At 46.5% G+C, this 18,477-nt stretch overlaps 1 pseudogene; it reads right to left on the bottom strand.

Annotated features, from left to right (window-relative positions):
* Positions 1–2,314: 2,314 nt before the first annotated feature.
* Positions 2,315–12,869, bottom strand: LOC140720805 (uncharacterized; annotated as a pseudogene).
* Positions 12,870–18,477: the final 5,608 nt, after the last annotated feature.

Raw genomic sequence — 18,477 nt, 5'->3', positions numbered from 1 at the left:
CCCTTTTTGATTTTTGCCCTGGATTTGCCTGCCTGCCACTTTTACTTTCCACCTTACTACTTTTTGCTTCTATGCTCAGAAGTGTGAGGCGGTGCACTTTGGAAGGTAAAATCAAAGTAAATGGCAGGATACTTGGTAGTGTGGAGGAGCAGAGGGGTCTGGGGGTTCATGTCCACAGATCCCTGAAAGTTGCCTCATAGGTAGATAGGTTAGTTAAGAAAGCTTATGGGGTGTTAGCTCTCATATGTCGAGGGACAGAGTTTAAGAGTCCCAAGATAATGATGCAGCTCTATAAAACTCTGTTTAGGCCACACTTGGAGTATTGTGTCCAGTTCTGGTTGCCTCACTATATGAAGGATGTGGAAGCATTGGAAAGGGTACAGTGGAGATTTACCAGGATGCTGCCTGGTTTAGTCAGCATGCGTTATGATCAGAGATTAAGGGAGCTAGAGATTAAGGGAGCTGGGGCTTTACTTTCTGGAGAGAAGGAGGATGAAAGGAGACATGATAGAGGTATACAAGATATTAAGAGGCATAGATAGAGTGGACAGCCAGCACCTCTTCCCCAGGGCACCACTGCTGAATACAAGAGGACATAGCTTAAGGTAAGGGGTGGGAAGTTCAAGGGGGATATTAGAGGAAGGTTTTTTTACTCAGAGAGTGGTTGGTGTGTGGAATGCACTGCCTGAGTCCGTGGTGGAGGCAGATATAGTGAAATTCAAAAGGCTACTAGACAGGTATATGGAGAAATTTAAGGTGAGTGGGGGATATATGGGAAGCAGGGTTTAAGGGTTGGCACAACATTGTGGGCCGAAGGGCCTGTACTGCGCTGTACTATTCTATGTTCTATAATCAGCTGCTTCATCAACTGTCAAAGCAGAATCGGCTTGCTAAGACTGCCCCTGATTTACACTTTGTAAGAGAATACACCAACCCTCTCTTGGCCACTTTAAACACTGAGCAACCTTCTCAAAATGCTGAAAGTATTTATCAACCTCTGCCTCGTCAAATGGAGGTACCAATTTAACTTCCTGACTGGCCTCAACTTATCACCAGAGTCTAACACTCGACCCCTTTGCTGCAATCTCTCTATCTTTTCCAGCTCGAACAGCCTCTGCCTTTCTGCTTCCTCCCTCTGTTTTTCTGCCTCTGCCTTTCCGCAGCCTCCAGCTTTAATTTTTCTCACTTGTACTGGAGCTCAAGCTCACTAGGTTTACTTTCAGGAAACACCTCTAACTCCTCCACTTTAAACACACCCTCAGATACATAATGTTCAGCTATTATCCTCTGCATCTGTGCCCTCCTTATTGTCGATTTCACCGTAGCAAGTTTTAACCTTCTAGCAAGACTCAACAACTCAATACATCTTCTAATGCCTCAGAGGTTGGTGCTTCCTGACATCGATCAACATCCATTGCTGCTGATTTTCCACAAACAAATAAATCAAAAGGAATTTCCCCAATGAAATCAATAATTAATCAATACACCCCCAAATCTGTTCATATTCTGGACGCAGGCCCCAATTTTATTCTGAATTGTAACGCTTTAGAAACGAACCAGCAGCAATAGACTACATCTGGAGTCTGTTTTTGATGCTAAAACTATCTTTAATATAATCTACTTATAATATAGTAACTTAAGGAAGATTATCAGAAGTTAACAGTGTCATGTGTATATATGTGTGTAAATATAACTCCCAAACTATTGAGCTCGGGGGAAACAAGGCTTGGAGTCTTGAGATGGTGAAGTATGAAAGTTCAGTTCAACCACAGAATAGGTGATGAGAGAGATATTTGTAATCCAGGGTAAATGTCGAGAGAAGGCAATTATGTTGAAATCCACAGGTTCCATTGTGGTAAAACGAGAGAACAGTCGCTGTAGATTTTATCTGTTGTCGTTCCAAATCCACATACGAATTATCACCGAAAGTGACTTGTCACAGGAGGTATCATCAAGTGAATTACCACACCACACCCAGGCAAGGGTTAAAACATCAGTGGTCTTCATTGGATACCCCAAATCAGATCCATTCCTATAGATCAAACGAGGTGACAACCACACATTCGATGTACGGTGAATCGATAATTAACCCACCCTTGTGGGCACAGGAAAATTCCAAACAGTGACCCTTGGCACCTATTTCCCTGGTTTCGATCCTTCCATTTTTCTTCCTTCATCTCCATCTGACTCTGAGTGTCTGTGTCCTCGGTTAAAACTAAACAAGCTGCAAGTCAGACTGATTCACCTTTTTAATCTCTCTCTCTCTCTCTCTGTCTCTTAAAATGATAGTCCACAACAAACAAAACCGAGAGATTCATAACAATGGCCACTCCCCATTGTGAATTGACTGGTGTGCCAGTAGTTGGGATGACTGAGGGAATCCCTTCCCACATTCTCAGCAGATGAACGGCTTCTCCCCAGTGTGAACTTGCCCATGTCTCTGTAGGCTGGAAGAGCGAGTGAATCTCTTCACACATTCTGAGCAGGTGAATGGCCTCTCCCCAGTGTGAACTCGATGGTGACTCTGCAGGGTGGATGACTGAGTGAATCTCTTCCCACATTCTGAGCAGGTGAATGGCTTCTCCCCAGTGCGAACTCGCTGATGTCTCTGTAGGCTGGATAACTCAGTGAATCCTTTCCCACATTCTGAGCAGGTGAATGGCCTCTCCCCAGTGTGAACTCGCTGATGACTCTGTAGGTGGGTTAACTGAGTGAATCTCTTCCCACATTCTGAGCAGGTGAATGGCTTCTCCCCAGTGTGAACTCGCTGATGTACCAGTAGGGTGGATGACTCAGTGAATCTCTTCCCACAGATTGAGCAGATGAACGGCTTCTCCCTAGTGTGAACTCGCTGGTGTTTCCACAGGGTGGAAGAGTGAGTGAATCTCTTCTCACAGACTGAGCAGATGAATGGCCTCTCCCCAGTGTGAACTCGCTGGTGAGCCATTAGGTCAGATGACAGAGTGAATCCTTTCCCAGAAATTCAGCAGATGACTAGCCTCTGCCTGGTGTGAACTGACTGTTGTGTCTGCAGGTGGGAAGACTGACTGAATCCTTTCTCACACACAGAACAGGTGAATGGCCTTGCCCAGTGTGAACTTGCTGATGTACCTTCAATTGTGATAGCCAAGTGAAACCATTCCGTCTGTCTGACCAGGTGAATGGCCTTTCTCCTGTGTAAAATGACGGGCGTGCCAGTTCGTCAAATGACCAAGTGAATCCCTCCCCACTGTCTGAGCAGGAAGGAAGGTCGATTGAATCACTTCTCCACTTCTTAAATATCTAGACAGAAACAGCAAAACTGGCGTGCTGTGTTTGAGATTGCTGGAGACAAATTCCTTCTCGTTTTTAACCTGTAAAAAGATTTACAAAATCCATCAATGGGGTTAGGACAACATTTTGGATGAGATTACTTGAGTTGCCAAGGTTTTATCTGGTATCACACTGTTACAGTGAAGTTCTACCCAAGTTGGACAGAGAAATCATCTCCTGACTGGGCAGAGTGCTGGTATCTGGAATGACCATCAATTCCCTGATGCTCTTCCTGTCTTTATAAGAATGGAGCATTTCTGTCATCTCCAATTTGTACCCTCGCTCAGTTTGACTCTCCATTGGTATTATTCCCTTCTCTTGCTGAGCTGCATGGGTGCCTGGTCTCACAGTAAATGATACAGTCTCACGCAAATAGTCTTTCTTGATGTGCAGCTGGGATTTTCTTCTATGTATTATTAACTTAAAGTCCCACAGTTTTAACGCCATATAAAAAATTCCTGCTGAGATGAATGGTTGGTTCGCACAGCTGTTAAGAGGGCTTAGAGTGAATTTTTGTAATATTTCGGGTTCTTCTAGAAATGTAAAACACAGAAACAGACTAAAATAATAGATAGGGATGGGGGTAAGGGTGGGGGGCAGGGGTATCAACGGAGGTCAGTGAATTGGACATTCATGCCGGCAGGAAGGAGGCTACCCAGGCGGGAGATAAGGTATTGCTCCATCGACCTGCATGTGGCCTCATCTTGACGGTAGAGGAGGCCATGGACAGACATGTCGGAGTGGGAGTGGTCTGTGGAATTGAAGTGTGTGGCCACAGGGAGATCCCGCCACTGCTGGAGGACCGAGGGCCGGTGTTCGGCGAAACTGTCTCCCAGTCTGCGGTGGGTCTCCCAAATGTATAAATGGCCACATCGAGAGAACCGGATACAGTATATCACCCCAGTTGACTCGCAGGTGAAGGGGTGCCTCACTTGAAAGGACTGCCTGGGGCCTGGGACTTCATTAACTTCGCCTCCAACTTTCACCCCACCCTCAAATTCACCTGGTCTATTTCCGACACCTCCCTCCCCTTTCGAGATCTTTCTGTTTCTATCTCTGGAGACACCCTATCCACCGACGTCTACTACAAACCTACTAACTCCCACAGCTACCTAGACTATTCCTCCTCCCACCCTGTCTCCTTCAACAATGCTATCCCTTTCTCTCAATTCCTCCGCCTCCGCCGCATCTGCTCTCAGGATGAGGCCTTTCATTCCAGGACAAAGGAGATGTCTTCCTTTTTTAAAGAAAGGGGCCTCCCTTCGTCGACTATCAACTCTGCCCTCCATCGCGTCTCCCGTATTTCACGCACCTCTGCCCTCACCCCATCCCCCCGCCAGCCCACCAGGGATAGAGTCCCCCTGGTCCTCACCTATCACCCTACCAGCCTACAGATCCAACGTAACTTCCACCACCTTCTAAGTGATGCCACCACCAACCACATCTTCCCCTCCCCCCCACGCTCGGCTTTCCACAGGGATCGCTCCCTACGCGACTCCCTTGTCCATTCATCCCCCCCATCCCTCCCCACAGACCTCCCTCCAGGCACTCATCCCTGCAAAAGGAAGAAGTGCTACACTTGCCCCCACACTTCTTCCCTCACCACCATCCCAGGCCCCAGACAGTCCTTTCATGTCTGTCCGTGGCCTCCTCTACCGTCAAGATGAGGCCACACATAGGTCAATGGAGCAATACCTTATCTCCCGCCTAGGTAGCCTTCTTCCTGCCTGCATGAACATCCAACTCACTGACCTCCGTTGATACCCCTGCCCCCACCCTTACGCCCATCCCTATCTATTATTATAGTCTGGTTCTCTTTCTCTCTCTTCCCCCCCCCCCCACTATAATCTCTCCCCCCAGCCCTACCTTTCTTTCTCTTTTATTTCCCATAATTCTCCACCTTCCCCCAGCCCATTTCCCTCCAGCCTATTACTTCCCAGCTCTCTACTTTATCCCTCCCCCCACTTCTTATCCCCCACCGACCATCCCACGTTACTTCACTCCTGATGAAGGGTTTCGGCCCGAAACGTCGTCACTACCTCCTCCCATAGGTGCTGTCTGGCCTGCTGAGTTCTGCTAGCATTTCGTGTTTTTTTATCTATTTCTAGCATCTGCAGACTCACTCGTGTTGAACACAGAAACAGGTCCTTTGGGCCTTCTAGTTTATGCTGAACTATTTAAACAGCCCACTCCCACACCTCTACCATCCAGGTACCAACACAAACCTCTTGAATGTTGAAATCGAGCTCGCATGCACCACTCGTGCTGGCTGCTCATTCCACAGCCGGATAACCGTCTGTGTGAAGAAGTTTCCCCTCATGTTCCCCTTAACATTTCACCTTTCACCCTTAACCCATGGCCTCTGGTTGTCGTCCCACCCAAACTCAGTGGAGAAAGCCAGCTTGCGTTTACACTATCTATGCCCCTCTATCACAGTCAAATCTCCCCTCAATCTTCTGCATTCCAAGGAATAAAGTCCTGACCCGTTCAATCTTTCCTTATAACCCAAGTCCTCCAGACCTGGCAACATCATTGTGAATTTTCTCTGAACCTCTTTTACGTCTTTCCTGTAGGTAGGTGACCAAAACTTCACTCAATACTCCAAATTAGGCCTCACCAATGTCTTCTACAAGTCAACATAACATCCATCTATTGTCAATATTTGGTTCATGAAGGCCAGTGAGCTAAAATCTTTCCTTCCGTCTCTATCTAACTGTGAGACCACTTTCAGTGAATTAAGGACTTGTATTCCCAGGTCCCTTTCTTCCACAACACTCCTCTGTGCCCGACCAGTCACTGTGAAAGACCTCCCCTGGTAGGTCATTCCAAAGTGCAACAACTCACACTGGTCTGCATTAAATTCCATTTTCCAATTCTAAAACCATTTTCCCACCTGGTCCAGATCACACTGCAAGCCATGATAGTCTTCCTCACTGTCCACTACACCACCAGTCTTGGTGTCACCCACAAATTTGCCGATCCAGTTAATCACACTATCATCCAGATCACTGATATAGATGACAAACAACAAAAGATCCAGCACTGATCCCTGTGGCAACCACTAGACACAGGCCTCCAGTCAGAGAGGCAACCATTTGCTACCACACTCTGGCTTCTCCCAAAGACAGTGTCTCATCCAATTTACTATCACATCTTTAATGCTGAGTGACCGAACCTTCTTGACCCACCTCCCATATGAGACTTTGTCAAATGCCTTGCTAAAGTCCATGTAGACAACATCCACTGCCTTGCCTTCATCCACTTCCCTGATAACTTCCTCGAGAGAATCTGTAAGACTGGTTAGACATGACCTACCATGCACAAAGCCATACTGCCAAAACTGAATCAGTCCACATTAATCCAAATACTTATATTTCCAGTTCCTGCACATACGCTCCAATAACTTTCCCACTACTGATGTCAAGCTCACTAATGTACAATTTCCTAGTTTATTTTTAGAGCCTTTCTTGAACAGCAGATCAACATTGTCTGTCCTCCAATCCTCCAGTACCTCACCTGTCACTAAGGATTATTTCAATATCTCTACTTGGACCCCGACAATATCTGCACTTGTCTTCCGCAGGGTCCCAGGGAACAACTTGTCAGGCCCTGGGGATTGATCCATGCTAATTTGCCTTAAGGCAGCAAACACCTCCACCTCTGTAATCTGTACAGGGTCCATGAAGTTGATGCTGCTTTGCCTCACTTCTATAGAATCTGTGTCCACCTCCTGAGTAAATGTGGATGCAAAACTACTATTTAAAACCTCCCCCATCTATTTTGTCTCCTGTATAGATTACCATTCTGATCGCCCAGAGTGGGCATGTTTCTGTTCTGACCTTCTCCATGTTTCTGTGACAGAGAAGCTGGCCAAACCTGACTGGAAGGGGAATCTGGTAGGAGTGACGATGGAGCAGCAATGGCTGGAGTTTCTGGGAGCAACTCGGGAGCTGAGTGATCGATATATCCCAAAGAAGTGGAAGCATTGGAAAGGCAGGAGGACACAACCGTGGCTGAAAACCCAACATAAAAGCCAAAGAGAGGACAAATAATAGAGCAAAAAACATTGGGAAGCTTTTGGAAACCAACAGAAGACAACTAAACAAAGTCAGATGAGCTCAGGGTGTGGAAGTATGATATTGTAGTCATTAATGTGTCTTGGTAACACCCAACAGCCTGAGGAATTTAGAGGAACAAAATATCCGGGGCCTCGATATCTCTTGAAAACAAAGGTTCCTTGCACCAGTTACATTTCAACTTTTATTTTGGTAGGCACATACAAACTCTGCACCCTCAAATTTTCACTTCTGAAGAACCCCCACTTACCAAGTACTCCTTTGCCAGAAAACAGCCTGTCCCAGTCCACACTTGTCAAATCCTTGCAAATACCATAAAAATTGATCTTGCTCCAATTTAGAATCTCAAGAGAGGTCCAGACCTCTGTTTTTCGGTACCTACTTGGAATCTCATGGCATTATGATCACTATACACAAGGTGTTGCCATACACTAATTTCTGTCACCAGCCCTGGATCGTTTCCCAACAGCTTATTGCACACTTCTACACCAGATGTTCTAGGTACTGATTAAGGAGCATTTGACAAACTCTACCCCATCTAGTCCTTTTACAGTATGGGAGTCCCAGTCAATATATGAAAAGTTAAAATCACTTACTATATCAACTTTTGTTTCTTGGTATAGTCTGTGATCTCTCTACAAATTTGTTCCTCTATATCCCTCAGACTGTTGGGTGCAACCAATTCCCAGTAATGCCTATGATATCATAATTCCATGCCCTGGGCTCATCTGGCTTTGCTACGATGCTTCTTGCATTGTGATTTCCACAGCTCAACACATTCATCGCACCAGGCTCAAACATTTGATGCTGACTCTATCTGAGCTCTGAACAACATCTGTCTGGTGTCAAGAAAACAACCTCTCCTTCAATATCAGAAAAATATCTGACGCTGATTTTTGTGGTGAGGACGCAGGAAAGGTTTACTTCTGATGACTCTTACGTGAAGGTCATGTTTGTGCAGATGTCGCTGCACAATAGAACAGTGCACCACCACTCCAGAGTCTGCTAAATCTTCCTGAAGGTCTTTTTACAGTCAAATGGGGGTTTTGATTTGTCTTTCTAGCAATCCAATGATTAGTTCTCTCGGAAAGTTTTCTTGGTCTTCCAGACATCAACTTGACCTCCACCGTTCCTGTTAACTGCCATTTCTTAATTACATTACGAACTGAGGAAACGGCTACCTGAAAACACTTTGCTATCTTCTTATAGCCTTCTCCTGCTATGTGGGCATCCATTACTTTAACTTTCAGAGTGCTAGGCAGCTGCTGAGAGGAGCCCATGGCTGCTGATTGTTGGGACAAGGTTTGAGGAGTCAAGGTATTTATAAAGCTTTGTGATTTGCATAACCTGGCCTGTCCTAACGATGACTGTGAACAAGCCATTGTCCTAACAAGCTAACTCAGGCCTGAGACCTTGGTAAAAGTTATCTGAGAGCTCAAATCTCTTGGGCTGCCCAAACTTTTCCATGGTGCTCCTTTCCTTTTTTTCCCACTCTAAAATTGTACAAAACAGAAATAATACACTAACTTGCTTAAAATGTAGAAGAATGTTTCATCTTTAACTTTATGACTTTTCGAGACCAGTTCACCTTCTACTCACTTATTCACAGTAACAGAAAGTTTGACGAGTGGTGCCCAGCCGTTCGCATACCACTATATGGGATGAGGTGGAGAGCGTGTGGTGTGACGGGAGAGAGGGGGAGGAGGAGGAGTGACAGAGGGCGAAGAGGGAGAATGCATAGGGTGAGTGGTAGATTTAGAGGGTGAGAAGGAGGGGAAGACAGTGTGGGATACGGGAGCCAGCAGGGAGAGTGTTTGAGGGGGGGGGAGGATGGGATGTAGGGAGAGAGATAGAGAGTGAGAGAGCTGGAAATGGGGGAGGTTACAGAGTGGTGGAGGTGACTGAGTGAGAGAGACAAGTTTGATTGAGGTGTGAGGGTGCGTGAGAGAGGAGGAGATGGAGATGGGAAGGCAGTGAGTGACTGAGATTGAGAGTGAGGTGGCGGGTGATAGGGGTAGGGACAGGGATTGTGGGATGGGAGAGAGAATGGAAGAGTAAGAGAAACAGATGGCTAGAAGGGGAGAGAGTGTGAGAGAAATGAAGAGAGGCATGAGAGAGTGAGGAGATGAAGAGAGACGAGAGAGGAGTACGATTTGTTAATAGAGGAGCAGAGAGAGTGGTGATAGAGAAGCAGAGTGTGAGGAAAGGGGTGAAAGAGTGGGAGACTGGTTGAGTAGCAGTGTAACAGGTGGATAAAGAAGAAGGAAGGGGGAGGGGAGAGGTGGGGACGAAGCAAGGATGATTGAGAGGGAGCAAGAAGGGAGAGCTGGAGTAGAGGGCCCTATGAGGAAGAGAAACTGTGAGGAGGGTGTGGTGAGGGAAATGGGGTAAGTAGCTAGGGGTGAGGGAGAAAGGCAAGGAGATTGGTGTATATGATTTGAATTGTTAGACGAACTATTTATTCAGTCCCCAGTTGCAGGGTCATTAATCACGTATGTTCACAAGTCACCGAACAAATCCACCGTGGGATTACGGTTCCATGCTGGGAATTATGAGTGTGAGGGCAGCTTGCTGTTCTCGGTGTCGGATATGGGAGGTCCCGGAGTCTTCCAGCCTCCCGGACGTTCACATCTGCGCCAGGTGCGCCGAGCTGCAGTAAATAAGGGACTGTGCCAGGGAACTGGAGCTGCAGCTCGATGACCTTCGTCTGGTCAGGGAGAGCGAGGAGGTGATAGAGAGGAGTTACAGGCAGGTGGTCACACCAGGGCCATGAGAGGCAGACAGGTGGGTCATGGTTAGGAGGGGGAAGGGGAAGAGTCAGGAATTAGAGAGTACCCCAGTGGCTGTACCCCTTGACAATAAGTACTCCTGTTTGAGTACTGTTGGGGGGGGAAGCAGCCTACCTGGGGGAATCAACAGCGGCCGTGCCTCCGGCACAGAGTCCGGCCCTGAAGCTCAGAAGTGTACGGAAAGGAAGAGGAAGGCAGTAGCAATAGGGGACTCAATAGTTAGGGGGTCAGATAGGTGATACTGTGTACACAGTCAGGAGACCCGGATGGTAGTTTGCCTCCCTGGTGCCAGGGTCCGGGATGTTTCTGATCACGTCCATGATATCCTGAAGTGGGAGGGTGAGGAGCCAGAGGTCGTGGTACATACAGGTACCAATGACATAGTTAGGAAAAGGGAAGAGGTCCTGAAAGGAGAATATAGGGAGTTAGGAAGGGAGTTGAGAAGAAGGTCCGCAAAGGTAGTAATCTCAGGATTACTGCCTGTGCTACGCGGCAGTGACAGTAGTAATGGAATGAGGTGGAGGATAAATGCGTGGCTGAGGGATTGGAGCAGGGGGCAGGGATTCAAGATTCTGGATCATTGGGACCTCTTTTGGGGCAGGTGTGACTTGTACAAAAAGGACGGGTTGCACTTGAAACCTAGGGGGACCAACATCCTGGCGGGGAGATCTGCGAAGGCTACGGGGGAGACTTTAAACCAGAATGGTTGGGGGGTGGGAATCAAATTGAAGAGACGAGGAGAGAGGAGGTTAGTTCACAAATACAGAAAGCTTGTAGACAGTGTGAGAAAATCTAGGAATAATGGTGTATATTTCCCTGAAGGTGGAATCTCATGTGGTGGTGAAGAAAGCTTTTGGTATGCTCTCCTTTATAAATCAGAGCATTGAGTACAGGAGTTGGGATGTAAAGTTAAAATTGTACAAGGCATTGTTAAGGCCAGATTTGGAGTATTGTGTACAGTTCTGGTCACCGAATTATAGGAAAGATGTCAACAGAGTACAGAGATTTACTAGAATGTTACCTGGGTTTCAGCACCTAAGTTACAGAGAAAGGTTGAACAAGTTAGGTCTTTATTCTTTGGAGCGTAGAAGGTTGAGGGGGGTCTTGATAGAGGTATTTAAAATTATGATGGGGATAGATCGAGTTGACGTGGATAGGCTTTTTCCATTGAGTGTAGGGGAGATTCAAACAAGAGGACATGAGGTGAGTGTTAAAGGGCAAAAGTTTAGGGGTAACACAAGGGGTAACTTCTTTACTCAGAGAGTGGTAACTGTGTGGAACGAGCTTCCAGTGGAAGTGGCATAGGCAGGTTCGATTTTATCATTTAAAAAAAAATTGGATGGGTAGATTTACAGGAAAGGAATGGAGGGTTATGGGCTGAGTGCAGGTAAGTGGGACTAGGTGAGGATAAGCGTTCGGCACGGACTAGAAGGGCCAAGATGGCCGGTTTCCATGCTGTAATTGTTATGTGGTTTTACCGCGTACGATTCTGGTCTCCATATCCAACAGCGGGGAGTTTTAACACATACGGGGACCAACTGCAACTCAACCCCAGCTGATGCTGGTGTTTCTACTGTTCAGGTGGCGGTGAGGAAGGTGTTAATCTCGGGTTTGTGTATATCGAGGGGCGGTTGCAGTGGGAAAGGGCCGGGACCGAGCCGGACAGCTGGAGGCTCCAGGCTCACCAGTCTTGCATCCCTGGTTTTAGTTTTGCACTGAGTCGAGATTGCTGGATCAGTTTGCTCTGGTTCCCCAAGCTGGGAGGGTGGACGTGGGTGAAGGGGACCTGTCTATATGTCGGTGTGGGTTGAATGGTCAGAAGGGTGTGGGGCCACTGGCGGGACACAGGGTGGTTGGGGTACTTTGGGTGATCGGAAGTAACATGACCTGGGTGGATGGGCAAGGGGTAAATTACGTTGTCAACGAGGGTGGATCTGGTCCAATGAATCAGACAGCTCAGCTCGCGTGTCCTTTCAGGAGGCCACAATTCTCTCTTCATCTTAATCACTGACTTATCTTCCTGTTACAGAGCCCCAGAGTCTGGGAATGGCTGGGCGGTAGGAAGCAGAAGGTGATGGTGAGAGGCTGTTTCTTGGACTCGAGTCCCGTGCTTACTGACGTTCCCTGAGGTTACGCCCATTGCTACTTGTCATCTATGTCAATAATTTGGTTGAGAAAGTACAGGGTATGGGTAGAGAGTTTGCAGCAAGTTCAAACAAATACTGTTTTTGAAAGACAGTCAGCATAAATACTCCCCTCTCTTTCCCTCTCCCCACTCAGAACTGACCAAAAGCTACATCAGAAGATGCAAGATCTTGAACTGAGTAACCACTGTGAGGGAATGGGAGTGGTTTCAAAGGGCTGGGCTGCCGGAAGCACATTACCAGACCTGGAGTGATTGTAACTGGGTCTGACACAGGCATAACTGGTTCTTCTGGGCACATTCAGTCTCACTCCCAACTATTTCCTACCTTCCTTTGTGCAGGTACGTAATGTCTAAAGGACCAGTGTTTAAGTAAATGAGACTCACCAAACTTTCTCCTGACTGAATCAATGGAAACTCTGAGTCAGATGGGTCCTCTCGTCGGTGCTCTCAATCCTCGGGCTGGTTCACTTGTTGCTGTTCCCTCGTCTTCAGTCGTGGTTTGCCTCCAGTTGGGTTTTTTTTTCAAATAAATCTCTCACCACAGGTCTAACTTTAACCAGAGAGACAATGAAGCACATTAATAATGAAAAGGAGAACTAAACATTTCTGCTTAATGTTACTAAGAACAAAACTCACTGAAATTTAAACACTGAAGGCAGATCTAATGATCTCAGTGAACAATCTTTTATTGTCACTCACATGTCACAGACAACATGGGATAAGAAGGAGCCATCATTCAGTCATGGTAAGACATAAGACACAGGAACAGAATTAGGTGATTCAATCCATCTGGTCTACCCACCATTCAACCATGGCTGATTTTTATTCCAACACCATATTCCTGTCTTCCTCCTGTAACCCTGAAGCTACTTAGCAATCATGAGTTTATTAATCTCTGTCATAAATATACCCAAATGGCAGCCTCAACCAACCTCTGTGGCAACAAATTGCACAGATCAGACATCTTTTCGCCAAAAATTTTTTCTCATCTGAGTTTTAAGGGGAAGCATCTTTATTCTGAGACCGTGCTGTCAAAGATCAAAGCAAAGCATGCAGTTTAATGTGGATAAATGTGAGGTAATCCAGTTTGCTGGCAAGAACAGGAAGGCAGATTACTATCTAAATGGAGCCAAGTTAGGAAAAGGGGAAGTACAACGAGATCTAGGTGTTCTTGTACATCAGTCAATGAAAGCAAGCATGCAGGTACAGCAGGCAGTTGTTAGGGTTAATGTTAGGGTTAATTCGAGACTGCCATTACAGGTCAGGAGTGGCTCACGTAATATTAGGAGACCGGAATGCGAGGGGGGGGGGGGAAGCGAAACTGGGGACTCCGCTACACCGAAACTACTAGTGTCACGCGATACAGTAAACAAAAGAAACAGGTAACTCGTGAGTGTATGGCATCGGGCCAATAAGATGGACACAAGTGCCCGATATTACCTAATATGTAGCGGGGGGCTGTGCTGGGGGGAAAAGGGGTATAAATAAGAGCAGATTGTAAGGGGAAGTCGGAACGCGCCTTCTCCAGCGACTCCGTGGATTCGCTGTGCCAGTTACGGATTCTGCAATAAACCCAAGTTTTGTAATATTCCGGTGTTGGGTGTCTCTCTTCCTAAACGAACACAGGGCAGAATTTCAAGCCCAACACAGTGAAGGAAGCTAATGGCATGCTGGCCTTTATAAGAAGAGAAATTGAGTATAGGAGTAAAGAGGTCCTTCTGCAGCTGTAGAGGGCCCTGGTGAGACCCCATCTGGAGTATTGTGTGCAGTTTTGGTCTCCAAATTTGAGGAAGGACATTCTTGCTATTGAGGGAGTGCAGCGTAGGTTCACAAGGTTAATTCCCGGAATGGCAGGACTGTCATATGTTGAAAGATTGGAACGACTGGGCTTGTATACACTGGAATTTAGAAGGATGAGTGGGGATCTGATTGAGACATATAAGATTATTAAGGGACTGGACACGCTGGAGGCAGGAAGCATGTTCCCGCTGATGGGTGAGTCCAGAACTAGAGGCCACAGTTTAAGAATAAGGGGTAGGCTATTTAGAACTGAGATGCGGAAAAACATTTTCACCCAGAGAGTGGTGGATATGTGGAATGCTCTGCCCCAGAAGGCAGTGGAGGCCAAGTCTCTGGATGCATTCAAGAGAGAGTTAGATAGAGCTCTTATAGATAGCGGGGTCAAGGGATATGGAGCGAGGGCAGGAACGGGGTACTGATTGTGTATGATCAGCCATGATCACAGTGAATGGCGGTGCTGGCTAGAAGGGCCGAATGGCCTATTCCTGCACCTATTGTCTATTATCACAGACTCCGAATCTAATGGAAACATCCTCTCCATGTTCACTGTATCCAGGCTTTTCAGCATTCGGTAGGTTTACTTAACCATACATCCCTCCACCACCCCCACCGTCCCTCTGAACTCCATCGAGCACAGGTCCAGAAACATCAAATGCTCCTCATACATAACACCGATCATTCCTGAGATTATTCATGTAAACCTTGTTAGCAACAACTGTACTGAACACATTTCCAGCAATAACAGACAAATTGGTACCAGGATAATTGACAGGGAAACGTTGTGTTCTCTTTACTGTTCTACTATCACATGTGTTGGCGCGTGGCCAAGTGGTTAAGGCGTTGGTCTAGTGATCTGAAGGTTGCTAGTTCGAGCATTGGCAGAGGTTGCCTGTGTGTCCTTGAGCGACGACACCGGTGCCAAGCTGTATGGGTCCTAATGCCCTTCCCTTGGACAACATCGGTGGTGTGGAGAGGGGAGACTTGCAGAGACTCTAACGGAGGCCTACAAACTATCACAGCCATTTTCATTTCCAGGTTAAAACAGGTCCATTTCATGAAATATAAACCAAGAAATAAAAAGAAACTGGAATTACCAGAGAAACACAGAGCAGGTAAGGAACAGCTTACAATACAATTCAATTAATAACATTTCATCAGAATGACTTCAAACATTTTCAGTTTTTAGTGCAGATCTCCAGCACAGGTGCCTGATTTCCACTGTGTGACAGTGAGGGCGGGGGGGGGGGGGGGTGGGGGGGGGGGATTTCCAAACACAGTTTGAACACCAAACTCAGGGTCTATTTCTACTGTTGTAAACACGGAACAGCCCATTTACTCACAGCCTCTCCCTGTGAGGATGGAATGGGAACTCATCCTCTCCTCAGATTGGCAGTCATTGCTTCCAAAGGAACTCCAGAAACAAACATCTGATCCCAGACCAGAAATACTCGATCAACACCTCACAAGCCCAAACAGCTCGATCCCTGGGTCCACTTTACCTGGATCAAAAACCGTGATCTCCCATGAGCCAACCTCACAGACTCACACAGCTGAATCTGCCACTCACCGACCCTAAGAGTATCACACATTGTCCCCACATCTCACACTGGGTAGTGCAATCCGGGATTTCCCCACAAACAATGTCCAGCTGCTCAAAATTTCTGCTTCATTGCAGGACGAGCATCCAGCCCCATCTGTAGAAGCTCACACCAAAGTCAAAGCCAAAACACCAACAGTTCCATTTGCCTGGAATGCCGATCACAGGATTAGAGCCCAAGCACCAACTCTCCCAGTACTCTTTGCTGCCAGTAAAATGCTGCAGTGTGTCAGCCCGTCACTGTTCATAAACTAGCACCTCCACACCAATGCACAACAGAACTGGGACCTGATGACCCTCCGGCATTCCAGCTAACAATAACCGATTCTGGAAATGACTCAGCGAGGCCAAAGGTGCAAAAGAACACTTCACAATGCAGACAAGCGTTGGAAGAAAGTTTGCTGATATATAACATTGAGGAGGTGGGATACAAGGCGGACTGAGGATGACCCAGATTGTTGATGTAAATCACTGAAGCGGGGTTGGGGGGTGTGTGGAGACTGGACAGAGGTTGAAGGAGATGAGCAGATGGAACCAGGTGGAAGAAGGGATCAAGGATAATCACTGATGGTCCTCCAGCAACACATAGCTACTGAATGAATAGTACATACTATTGTACAAAAGATTCTAAAATGACAGAATTAGCAAAAATAACAAGAACTTTGCCAGATATACTTTGACCCTCACCAAAATTTTTATCAACACACCATAGAAAGTTTCCCATTCAGACACTTCACGCTTTGCATGGTAACTACTCCGCCCGTGACTGCGAGAAACTGGTAAGACCTTTGGATCCAGATCAGCACATCACAGAAACCATTCTCTCCCCCCCAGACTTCCCAGTCCCTCGGTAAAGCAGGCAGTGAAATCAAAGATGCCCACAACCTGGGACGTTCTCCTTTCTCACCCACCCCAATTGGGGAGAAGACACAACAGCCATAAAGCTCCAGAACAAATGTGAGGAGCCTCAGGAAGCGAGGCGAGTTCGGGGGAAATTAACGGGACTCAGTGGCCGACATCAGATTTCCCAACACAACATGGAGGATGCGTGACCACCCACCTGGAGATTGTGAACATGCACAAAGAGATCGTTACATCTGCGGTTAAATGGGAGGGGCAAATGGGATCACGTGACCGGTGGGGTATAACACCCCAGGCATAGACTCCAGCTTCCCAGCATTCTGTGGAAATAAACAGATGCGCCTCACATCTCCTCTCACCTTAAATGTGTCAGACATTTCAAACCCCCAGGAAAAAACATACCCTCTGTCCACTCTATCTATTCCTCTCGTAATCTGATCAACGTCCATCCAGCCTCACCCCAGCCTGCGCCGTTCTGGAGAAAACAACACAAGTTTGTCCAGCCTCCCGTTATAGCTCATGCTCTCTAATCCAGGCAGCGTCCTGGTAAACCTCTTCTGCGCCCTCTCCAAAGCCCCGACATCCTTCCGAGAATGGGAGCGACCAGAACTGTATGAAACACTCCAGATGTGGTCTATCTAGTTTTACAAAGCTGCAGCACAACTTCATGACTTTTGAACTCAGTCCTTCAACTAATAAAGACAACCACGCCATTTGCCTTCTTAACCACCCGATCAATCTGTGCAGTCTCTTTCAGGGATCGATGAACTTGGAGTCTAAGATCCCTCTGATCATCGACACTGTTCAGGATTTTGCATTTAACACTGTACTGTCTCATACATTCAGGGGTGCAGTGCTAGCAAAGCTCACCGGAGCGCCGCGCCGACACCTCTGTAAAAAAGTCAAAATAAACAAGCACGGAATTTAACAACCCCGGATATTAAATAGAGGGAATTTTACGGAAGCGGGGTTGTTGGCTGGTGGGGAAAAATACCACTAATAACATTAGGATATTTGATCGTTTTTGGTGAAATCCTGGAGCTGTGACTGTTTTTAATTTAGGTACTTGTGAAATTCCTTCTCACTCGACCCGTTATCCAAGGAAGCTGGGGAATACCTGTACACAAATGCGAGCATTTTTCCGCTCTTTCCAATTTGTACCATTGGATACCAGGAAGGAGCTATATTAAGCACGGAATGAGCATCGAAACCTATGTTTAAGAGTCGAAAATAATGAAACAAAAATTCACTGCTCGCTCATCTTCGGCCTGATTTTGATGAAATATTCAAGGTAATCATCCAAAATCCTCTTCTACACCTGGATAAATTTAGTTTTGTTTTGGAAGCCAAATGGAAAAAAAAAATTCTAGGCTACAAGCTAGTTTTACGTCATTTCATATCATTAGTAGCTGATTAACTCCTTGGCCTCGCTCCACCAACTGTAGTTGATTGAAAAGAGGCTCTTTTTCTCTTTGTGTTGACAGGAAAAAGAGTAATTTAGTGAGGCAATGAACGAGATGAAATGCATTTCCAAACCTCCCAAATGGTTGATCTCCTCCCATTAACATTTGCCACTTCCACAATACAATATTTTCTATTCGTATATTGCGATAATAATTTATGTAAAGATTCAAGCTTCTTTAACTTTTTATATATTTAAACACTGAACAGGATGTACAAAGTTCGAACCATGTAACACCTGACGTGTGAGGATATTTTGAGTATCGACACTCACAGGTACACTTCAATATATTGAGAAAGGAATGCAGCAGTGGACCCAGAATGAAGTGATAAGCAGGTGAGAGGACGTACAAAGACAGAGAGCATGAGAGGGAGTGGGAGGGAGGGGTGTGAGGTAAATTTGTTCACCAGAAGGGGAAATCGATATTCATGCTA

Source organism: Hemitrygon akajei, unplaced genomic scaffold (genome assembly GCF_048418815.1).
Source record: "Hemitrygon akajei unplaced genomic scaffold, sHemAka1.3 Scf000047, whole genome shotgun sequence".
Lineage (NCBI taxonomy): Eukaryota > Metazoa > Chordata > Chondrichthyes > Myliobatiformes > Dasyatidae > Hemitrygon > Hemitrygon akajei.
Note: the sequence above shows the minus strand (reverse complement) of the source record. Positions and strands in the feature narration are given on the sequence as shown.